General features: G+C 59.4%; 1 protein-coding gene across 5 annotated transcripts in view; it reads right to left on the reverse strand.

Annotated features, from left to right (window-relative positions):
- The window catches only part of AHNAK (AHNAK nucleoprotein), a 112593-nt gene extending 103248 nt beyond the window's left edge, over window positions 1–9345 (reverse strand). The window contains exon 1 of one of the 5 annotated variants that reach the window (XM_009423268.4): window positions 9135–9315. The gene's annotated coding sequence lies outside the window, so the exon portion shown is untranslated. Of the gene's footprint in view, window positions 1–7387; window positions 7695–8040; window positions 8140–8218; window positions 8302–9134 lie in introns of those variants that run through there. The other 4 variants (XM_003313091.6, XM_003313093.7, XM_003313092.7 and 1 more) reach the window with 4 other exon arrangements.
- Window positions 9346–10733: the final 1388 nt, after the last annotated feature.

A 10733-nucleotide genomic window follows, 5' to 3' on the forward strand; every position in this document is an offset into this window, starting at 1 on the left:
GGAGCCACCACGCCCAGCATCTACCCACATTCTCAACCACAGCTTCAAGAGGGAGATGTTACTGTGCCAATTTCACAGACAGAGACTGAGTCTCTGAGAGAACAGCTTACCCGGGGTATACATGAGAGCACAACTATGCTGGGCTTGGACCCGAGTCTGTAACTCCTTTTTGTTTTTTTGAGACGGAATCTCACTTTGTAGCCCAGACTGGTGTGCAATGGCACGATCTCAGCTCACTGCAACCTCCCCCTCCCAGGTTCAAGCAATTCTCCTGCCTCAGCCTCCCGAGTAGCTGGGATTACAGGCGCCCGCCACCATGCCCGGCTAATTTTTGTATTTTTAGTAGAGATGGGGTTTCACCATCTTAGCCAGGCTTGTCTTGAACTCCTGACCCTGTGATCCACCCGCCTTGGCCTCCCAAAGTGCTGGGATTACGGGCGTGACCACCGCACCCGGCCGACCGAGTCTGTAAGTCTTTTGCCTACTCCACCCCAGGTCTGCTGCTTGTAACAGGTGGGAGCCTCCTCAGAGTCTGCCTCCAAGCAAGAATGTTAGTGTTCCACCTCCCTCAGAGACAGAGACTTGGGCCACCCAGTCTCACCCAGTACCCAGGACCAGGGGGGTGCCTCACCAGCTGGCAGCTCTGGGAGCCCTGCCACAGGCAGCTGCCTGAACAAAGGAGGCCCCGGCCCCACCAGGCACCGCCCAAGCCCCAGAGGTTAGAGCCCAGCTGAGCCCACCTTGGCCCACAGTGAGTTCAGGCCTCCCGGCTGCCACACCAGGCCCTGAGCCAGGCCCCTATAGGTGCAAGCATTTAGTAATAAATTCGCCCTCCAGCCACAAGGTGAGCTGTCATCTGCAGGTGCCCTAGAAAGACACCAGGCAGGACTCTGCATAGGGCCACGGACTACAGCCACAGCACAAAATGGCGGCAGCAGCCACCAATTGAAATGGTGTGGGGGACACTATAAGTCATGGGGAACCTAAGCCAAAGCCCCGCCTACAGCCGTTTACATCCGGAAAGTATCAACAGTCAATCAATGCATGTATACCGGCTGCCTCCATATGCCCAACACTATACTTTGCACTACAGACGGAACCAGCCAGGGATGGACACAGCTGGGCCCAGCACCTAATTACACGCTGCGTTAGACGGTGACCTCACATCACTCACGCACCCATGTGCCAGACAGGGAGATTTAAGACTCAGTTCCTGTCACAGATACATATGATGAGCAAGGTGGAATAGCTGTGACCGATTTTGCCGCAGAATATTCCAGAAGGCTTGGGAGCCTTCTAGGGGAAATGAAATATACATGGGGTCTTGAAGGTGCTACAGGTGACCTCTGAGGATGAGACTATGTCTCTTGGGAATTCGTGGGCACTTAGCAGTTCCTATCTCAGGCAGATCACAACACGGATGAAAGAGAAACACAGACCCCAGCCCCCGACAGCCATCCTCCCGTTTGACAATGCGGTGTGGACAATGTGTCTCCTTGTCAACACAGGTGCTGGCTACAAGGTGAGCAAAGACTCTGAGCCTCTGGGCTCAGGTGCAAACTGGCGAAAACACCTCCTCCCTTCCGGCTGCAGAGAAGGCTGCGACAGGAAATCACTCTGACCCTTCCCAGCATGAAACAGCAAAGCTGGGGCTTAAATGGCACATTCTCTCCCACTGTCCAGTGCTCAGCAGCCAGCCCTGCAGAAAAGGAGCCAGGCAGAGGCAGGGAAGGAAAACAGATTCCAGACTTCATCTCTCAGACAGAACTGAAGCCACCCCTTCAGATCGCCCAGACACCCCTGTCCTCCTCCTGGAGCAGGGCCCCTTTGCTCACCCCAGCATCCTGGTGCTGTGCCAGCAGCCAGCGAGGGGGAAAGAGCTAGCTGGGCCAGCTCACCCTCGCCCACACCTCGGCCCCACCCTCCCGCCCCAGTGAGTCACTGCAGCTGGCTGCAACAGCTCCAGACCTGCAAAGGGTTGAGCCTAAAACCCCAAGGACAAAGTGCCTCCTGGGCCAGACCCCCAGGTGCCAGAGGAACCAGGGCTGCCCTGCAGACAGGCAGTCGGCTTCCCTGCCAGGGCCTCAGGCAGAGTCCCAGGGCAGAAGTCCCTTTTGAGGCCCAGGACAGACGCAACCTACGTGGTTCCTGAGGAGGGGAGAAACCATCCTAAGTAGACACCGATCTAATAGCCCGTGAGGACGGGAGCCATTGGACCCGAAGCTGCAGGTTGGCCCTGGCAGGGCACCCAGTGGCTTCCCAGCCAGGTGGGGCTGCCAACCACCCTGCCTGCTCTGGCTGTGGCCCTGCTGTCCTGGCACAGCCTGGAAGGACTCCCCTCTCATCTGACCTGGGCCATTCAGTTCCGCGGAAGGGCATGGAAATACTGAAGGGAATACTGAAGGAGGGGCGTGGGATACTGTGTAGCCAGGTTTCCCATTCTCTGCATTTGGGTCCCAGCCCTCAGTCTCTCCTCCACCTCTGGAGCCTGTATCAAGCCCAAGTGGTCCTTTCTTCTCCTCCCACACAAGTTAGGTTAAGTCAGGCTTTCCCCGGAGGCTGAGGGCTCTGCCCTGTTGCTAGCCAAAAGAAGGTCTTTGGAGCTTTGGGGAATTCTGCACGATTCAGCCAAATGCCATAAGCCTTCAGAGCTAGGAGAGACCTAGAGTTGTGCCACCCAACGCAGCAGCCACATGTGGCTATTTAAACTTAATCAATTAAAATTCAGTTAAATTAAAATTTTAGCTTTGGCTGCACTAGCCACATTTCAAGAGCTCAACAGCCACATGTAGCTACTGGCTACTATATTAGCGTGGACACAGAACACTTCCCCCACTGCCGAGAGTTTTATGGGATGGCACTGCCTGTTACTTAAGGATGGAGAAAGTAAGGTCCAGAGAGGTGAGAGAATGGGAGTGTGCTGGGACCCTAGTCCCAGAGCCTGCTAGCACACAGCCCAGTGGTCCACCCAACAGCCTCCCTCGTGATAGCAAGAAGCGGGACAGAGCTAGGCATGGTGGCTCATGCCTGTAATCCCAGAACTTTGGGAGGCCAAGACACACTGATCGCTTGAACCCAGGAGTTTGAGACCAGCCTGGGCAACATGGCAAAACCCTATCTCTATAAAAAATAAAAATGTATTTTTTTTAAATAAAAAAAGAAGGAGCAGGGCCAGAGTGGAGACCCCCTAAGGCAGAAGACTGCTTGGAGGGCAGAAAAGAATGAGATGGTGAGGCCGCTCCAGCTGCAAAGGTGAGAGCACGTATGCCTGACGCTGCGGGACAGACTGTAATTCGGGCCAGAAGCAGCGAGAGAACAGCCCATCCTGTCACTTCAAAACTGCAAAGAGGATGTGCCGAGCAGCAGGGCTCTGCCCATACCCTGCAACTGGGGACAACGCCAAGTAGACGCAGAACTCCAGGAAGCAGATTCTTGACCCCAGCAGATGGCCTCTGCCAGGGGTGACCTCCAGAGGAGCCTCCTTCCTCCACTGCACTCGGAGAACAGTGCCCCTTCCCCGGAGGAGCCAGTATAAAGACAGCCAGGATGGAAACCGGGCCAACTGCTGCAGCAGCTAGAGACAGCCCTGCAGCCAGCGTCAGTGTGGAGATGACAGGAATTGATACACACACTCCCCCAGAGACAGGCCACAGGCCTCAGTGCCCAAATGCACCAAACCTGAGGACAAGATACACACCACAGGGGCCCATGACTGTGCATCCACCCAGCACAGGCGGGACACAGGAGGCAACCCTCCGAGGGGAAGAAAATCACCCCATCCGTGGTAGGGAGGGTACCGGCCACAGTGAAACTTCCGCCCAGCATGGCGGCACGCACATAGGCCAATCGACCCACCACACACACAAGGCCAAAGAGAAGCAGTCCTCATCCCAGGAACAAAATGACTCATGCCCAGAGTTAGAGACCCCTACCAGAGGGGAAGCCCCCAACATTCGGAACCAGGAGGAGAGGGAGGCTATTCAGAGAGACACACCCAGAAGACAGTATGGTCTGCTCTCATAAACACTCAACAGGAGGCAAAGAGGAACAGAAAGTTCCATGTTGAAAGAAAAAAAACCCCACACACAAGTAGAAAGAGAATTCTGCAGAGCACTCTGGTGTGCCAGGGACTGTGTTGGCAACATCCCATGCCTGGGGTCTCATTCAACTCCCAAATGATGATGCTATGTCAAAAGAATTAATATCCTTATTTCAGAGAAGTGAAAGCAGGCCCAAGAGATAAGATGACTTGCCCAAGTGTGAGACAGAGTTGAAATGCAAGCCCAGGAGTCTCTGACCCCCAAGGCCCTTGTTCCAAAGGAACAGGGGTGACATCCCTTCCAGGGCCTAGCCCTCTGAATGGACCCCCGAGGATGCAGCTGCCAGGCTTGTTTAGGAAAAAACATTATGCCACATTCTAACCGGAGCAGAAGTGTGCAGACATCTCAGAGTCTAAGCTGGCATTAACAACTTTTACAAACCCACCTAGCTGATTCTGGGCAGTGTGCAGGGAGGAGGGGCAGGTTAGGGAGGTGGAATTACCAGGAAGAATTAGATGAACATGTTGCAAAACACATGCAACTTGGGCACCTTCAAAGAAAGGCACACAAGCACACACACACACATACACACCATTAGTACACGGAGACCCTCAGTCCCATTCTCCACTCTACACAGCCCAGGGCAGCCTGCAGCCCCAGCCAGCCTTCACCGGCTCACAATAGACAGTTGTCCTGCAGGTCCCTACGCCTGTTTACCTGGCGCCTGTGTCCCTTGAGCCTGCACCTCCCCCTGTGTGTGTGCACCTGCCTGGCCTCCTCCCTGCTCCCTGCCCTTAGGAGAGGGAGGCGCCAGCCCAGCCACAACTCCCACCAGGAGGAAGTTTTTCCATCCTTGTCATTCCAGCCCTCCCCTCCCCATCACCCCCTTCCCCTGGCCCCTCACATCATGCTGACTTCCAGGGCAGCCCTTACACCCCAACCTCAGCCAGCTGGTTGCTTTCTGACTCTGCTGTGACGCCTTTCTCCATCTCTCTCTACCCCAGCCACGCACAGCCCCATCCCATGCTGCAGTGAGCTTGGAAGCCCTGAAGCTCCAAGCTCTCACTTCCAGCAGCGAGGGAGATTCCCTCTTCCCTCCCTGGCCAGGAGGGACTCTGCAATCCTTGTGAAAGGGGGCTGGGGACAGCCTATGATCCAGTGGGGAGTCCCCACACCTGGACACAGTAGCAGGGAAGAGTGGGCCTTTACCCAGAACCACTGGGATTAAGACACCAACTCTGAGGGTGGCGTCCTATAGGAGAGGGGGTGGAGCAGAACGCTTGGTCTTGCCCTGTGGGGTAGATTACAGTTTGGAAGCTGCCTGTCTGCCCCACCCAAGGCCGGGATCTGGGGAGGGCGCTGCTTGCTCTCCCCCCAGCGGTCGCACCACGCTACTGCAGGGGCGTGGGGCCAGGCCGCTCCGGCTCTGTCGCTGAAGAGCTACCCCCGAGCCCCGCCAGGACACGTAGCTGTAGACGGGATCAGCTCCAGGCACTTCCCCTTCCCCCAGAACCTCCGCTCCAGCCCCCGGGGGACCGGGCAGGATGCCCCTCCCTGACAGGCCGTGTGCAGTGCCTTGCTTAGCCTGCTCAGCTGGGGCCTGCACCCCCAAGGCTGTCCTCAACCTCCCAAAGGCTTCTGGACACAAACTGCGCGAGCGGACATGTCCAGGACCGAGAAACTCACTTCAGTCCTTACCTACAACCCCTACGGGCCCGCAGGAAACCTCCACCACCAGAGCAGAATGCCACTGCCATCCTCTGCCTCCAAGCCCGATGACAACGCAGGCAGAGGTGACACATCCAGGCACGCCACAAGGGGAAGACCTTCATTCACAACCAGTGGGATACTCTCTCACAGGCAATGACACACACCTCACTCAGAGACAAGCTGTGACATGGTGGTCACAAGGACCTAAAGCCACAGTGGGACGACACCTGCAATGCTATCAGTGACCTACCTAAGACTGCCAGCGACAGCTCAGCCACAGCCCTGGTGGGAACTGAGGCCAGCAGGGAGGAAAAGGGGCTTCATTCCTTCGGAATCCTCCTGTGGCCCACCCACGTGCCCCCCACACTCCCTCGGGCACACCCAGGAACGCTGGAAATTGCTCGTGCTTAGGAAGCCTTGGGAGTCCCACCGGATGGCCTGAGCCCAGGGAAATGCCAGCCTGGATGAATCGATGGGGGACGAAGAGAAGTCAGAAGGCCCTCGATCCCTGCCACTGCCACCGCCCAAGCAGCACATTCTAAATCCTCCCCAGCGGCCATCACCCTTCCTCAAACCTAAGCGTGCACAGCACGGGGCCAGCCCAGCTCCGGGGAGAGAAACTTTGGGGCCTCCGGAATGGTGGGGGAGAGAGCCACACTGTTCCCATAAGGAGTAGGACTAGCTCTCCCGGTCTGTCTCTCTGTCTGTCTCCAGGCGGTTCCCAAGTTCTAAAGAAGGTGGTGACCACACCCCAGAGCCCCACACACCCCTCCGCCCCCACGGCTTTGCCCCAACCCTTCAAACCAGCTCCTCAGGCTCAGGGTGACCGGCTCTGCCAGGACCCACCAGCCAATTCCAAGTCGAGCAAAAGAATCCAGCCTGGCAGCACCGCCACCTTTCCCCAGGACTTCCTGAGGGCTAAGATGACTCCGGGGACCCCCAGCCAACTCCGTACCCTGGGCTGACGCTGGACCTTCTCCCTCAACAGGTCCCTGTGTCCCACCCCTGGCCCTGGACCATGTCTGGCTGCCACAAGTCCTCAGCTCCGAGGGGTTGGCTCCTCAAGGAGTTCCCGGACCAGGACCCCTGAATCGCTGCTGTGGGCCTCCATATCAGCCCGCATGACTTATGTGGCTCCCCATGTGTCCCTGTTCTCTGACCAGTGTCCCTGTGCATAACCTCTTAGGGACAAAGGCTTTAGAGAGGGGCTCAGACACCCTCTAACCCACATTCCCACAGCCCCCAAACCCTGCGACCTCTCCTAGCTCCACTCTTACCCTCCTAGCTCCTCTCCCACCCTCCCTCACCCCAAAGCTCACAGCTCAAAGAGGTGCCCCTAACTTGGGGGCTCCCCTGTCCTCCCCATTCTGCACAGGCCACTATCCACGCGGTGGGGGGTGGGTGGCCCCGCTGTCCCTAAGGACTGGAGAAGGAAGCTTCCCCACATTCAGCTTCTGAAAGGAAGTGAGTGCCACACCCTGCCCCTGGGATTTCCCTCACGGGGCGGGGATGAAAGCCAGATCTCTACCCTGAATTACAGCCAGTATAGGTGCAGGGGCCCTTAAATGCCTTCCCCCACTCTCAGCTTCACTGCTGCAGCCCCTCACTGTATTCCACAAAATCAACCCAACACCTACCATGCGCTAGGCTGTGCTGGGATGGGCAAGCAGAGAGCAGGAGCCCTGCAATCCGAGGTTGGATTCTAATGAAGACGGGTTCGAAACCAGTATTTACTGAGCGCCCAGCGCTGTGCTGGAGACACAGAGGTAGATATCTCGGTCCCTTTTCCTCCGGAGACTCCGGGTCATTCTCTAAGGACCTGACTGACTTGGGAGGCTCCCACACTGCCTTTCCACAAATCCCCTCCACAGAGCAGGGCACTCTGCAGCGACCGCACGCTCCCTGGGAGCACCTCACTGCCACGGTCGCCGCGGCGGGAGCCACACCCTGCGAAACCGGCAAGCACACACATCGCACACAACCCTCAGTGACCTCATTGTGCAGAGGGGCCAGAGCCGTTCCCCACCTTGTTGTGGGGGCTCGGCTACAGCTGAGAACACCCATCTGCCCCCTCCGCACCCCTCCCAGCAAGGGGCACAGCCAGCCCTGTTTGGGCCCCTGGAGTCCCTCATGGTCAGCGCCGCCAAGGGGCTGCGCCCCCACATCCCGGCCTGGGCACTGCTGGGGGGCGACCAGCCCTGCCAGGGGCGGCCCAGGCCCTCGCACACTGCACACACACACCCCCTCCCCTTGCATGGGAAAGTCTTACATAACACAGCTCTGCACACACCCTAAGCACGCTGCCTTTCCAACTCTAGGCGAGACCTCGCTTCGGGCCCCCTCTCCTGGCGCGCACCGCTGGAGCGCAGGGTTCCAGCGAGCGCAGCTTAGCCCTCCTCCCACGCCAAGCCCGGCTCCTGCCCCCAACTCCCACACACAGCCCCTTCCTCCTCCCCTTTGCCCCTCACCACTCCTCCCCGAGTTCTGGTTTGAATTAGTCACCGGCTCCAACCACCACATTCCTCAGGCTGCTGGCGCCGGGCCAGGCTCTGGGGCGGGGGCCATCCCGCCCGGACGGGTTTGGGAGTTGGGTGGGGGGAAAGCGCCGCCTCCGGAGGGGAAGGGGCGGTCCCGAGGACTGGGCCGCCGCAGCGCACCCCCCTCCTCGCCCACCTCAGCATAGGAATCTCCCTAATTTTGTCCCCCTCCCCACCCATCCCGCTGGGAGGCGCATTGCAAACTTCCAGGTTCCGCGGCCCGAGAGGAAGGTTTTCTGGAGCGGGGAACACGGAGAGGCAAGGCTAGGGCGGGGCGGCTGGAGGAGGCTGAGGGGCTGGTGGTACAGAACAGGGTGGGGCCTGGACGACTCGGGACGCGGTTAGGGGCAGAGGTGCAGGGAGCGCGGAAGGACAGCCGAGGGGGCGCACGGTGCGGGGTCGCGGAGGCGCGGAGGCGCTGGGGGCCGCGGAGGCGATCTCGGAAATTTCCCCTCCAGTAAACATGGGATACGAACGGAGCAGCCCCCGAGCCACCGCCCCATGCAGGGAGAGGAGGTGGGACAGAGGCCACCAGGCCCGGAACGGGGCGCCCTGCCTTGCAGTGGAGCCAACAGTCCGCCCTCCGGAGAAATAAAGAGTGGAGCAAAGCACTTCGGAGCGATTTTCCAACTTTAACCAACTTGCGCCCCAACTCCAGAGGCAGAACTCCGCTCCCAGAGAGCGACGCGTCGCCGCCCCGGGTGGCCCCGCTTGCTCCAAACTGCTTGAATCCTCACAGTGACACCCCCAACAACGCGCCCTGCCGGAGCACCGCAACCCACCTCCCCGCGACCCGCCCTTGGTGCCCCGGACCCCGATGGCGCCACGGTGCGCCTGGCGCCCCTACCTGAGGGCTCAGCCCCAGGGCACGGCCATAGCCGGCGCGAGGCCCAAGGCTGCGGTGCTGCGGCTACTGGCGGCGACGAGCCCCGTTCCGGGCGGGTCTGGCAGGGCGGGCGATGCAGTCCCCGCGGCAGAGCAGCTCCGAGTGGCCGGGCCCCCGTGCGCGGAGGCGGCTCTTGTAACTCCGGCTCGGGCGGGCGGGTCTGCCCGGAGCTGTGGGGAGAGGGCGGGGCCGGGCGGGGCCGGAGCGGGGCTGGGACTGGCGAGCGGGGCAGACCCTGGAGGGACCCGGGAGTGGGCTGCTGGGGAGGGGGGCCGCTGGGGGACGCGGGGACATTCTTTCCCCCACTCCCCGCATCCACTGCCCCCTGTCCTGTCCCGGACCTGGATCTGCTCTCCAACATGTGCACTGTGTGGCTTCATTGGCAAGAAACTCCTGCAGGCTCCCTGCGCTCACCCTCACAGCTGGAACTGCAAATCAACTTATTTTGCAGGAAGGGCCTGGGGGCTCTGAAGGTGGCTGGGTGATTCAGCCGCGACCGTCAGCCTGCTCCGGACCTTTGAGTTTTCTCTCAGCTTAGGCAACTACACTTCAGATCCCAGGCCCCAGCCTCCTTGCTTGGTTCCCAAGCTCCGTGCTGCCGCGCCCATTTCTCGCGTTCTCTCTTTCTGGGGGCCCCTCCGTCCATATCCGCACAGAACTGGCTTGGATTTCCACCCCCCAGGAGCCGGGGTCACCAGTGCCTCGCGCACCGCGGTGCTGCGCAGGCCGCGGGCATACGGGGGTGAGGACCCCGGGCGTTGGACAGCGGACCCGACGCCCACCTTCCTCTCCAGACTCCCGCCCCCAGGAGCCAGAGCCCCAGCGCTTCCTCTGCCTCCCATTCCTTCTCTGAGCGCCGCCCCCGCCTCCCCACTTGCGGGACGCTGAGTCTCCTAATTTACAGCGATTTCCCACAGCCACTTCTAACTACATCGAGATTTTATTAAACGTTTAATGATGGGGTGCGGGGGCCTTGTGGCTACACACTCCCCTCCACACTCCCTTTCTCTTCTCCCTCATGAGTCCTTTTATCCTCCCTCCTAGGTGGCCACCCACTGCCCGCTCCAAGCCAGTTTCCCCTCCTTCCCAAATGCTAGGAAAGAGAGACCCCAGGCTGGGGAACTAAGGAGACCTGGCCAAGGCAGGAGCGCCCTCCTTGCTGCAAGATCATGAGTGGGCTGGAGCTGAGACCAGCTCGGCCCTGTCCTCTGAAATGGCAAACATGTTTACAGGCTAAAAATACCCAGCAGTCAACTCTGCTGCCAGCCCTGGGGGCTGTGTCCAGGTCCAGTTACCGGCACAGAGTACAGGCCGTGGGGGAGGGAAGAGACAGCCAGAGGAACCACAGACATGGGCACTCATATAATGGACACAGAAAGGTGGAGCCGCATGTGCAGACATCCAGACAGGCAGAGACATGTGAAAACACAAAGCGGAGACTTGGGCACCAGCATTTTCTCTTGCTCTCTCTAATACACACACACAGGTGCCCAGATAATGACTCAACCCCATGGCAGAGGCAGCCTCACCACAACACATCCCAAGCACACAGTCACAGAC

The sequence above is a fragment of the Pan troglodytes genome, chromosome 9 (assembly GCF_028858775.2).
Source record: "Pan troglodytes isolate AG18354 chromosome 9, NHGRI_mPanTro3-v2.0_pri, whole genome shotgun sequence".
In the NCBI taxonomy this organism is placed as follows: Eukaryota; Metazoa; Chordata; class Mammalia; order Primates; family Hominidae; genus Pan; species Pan troglodytes.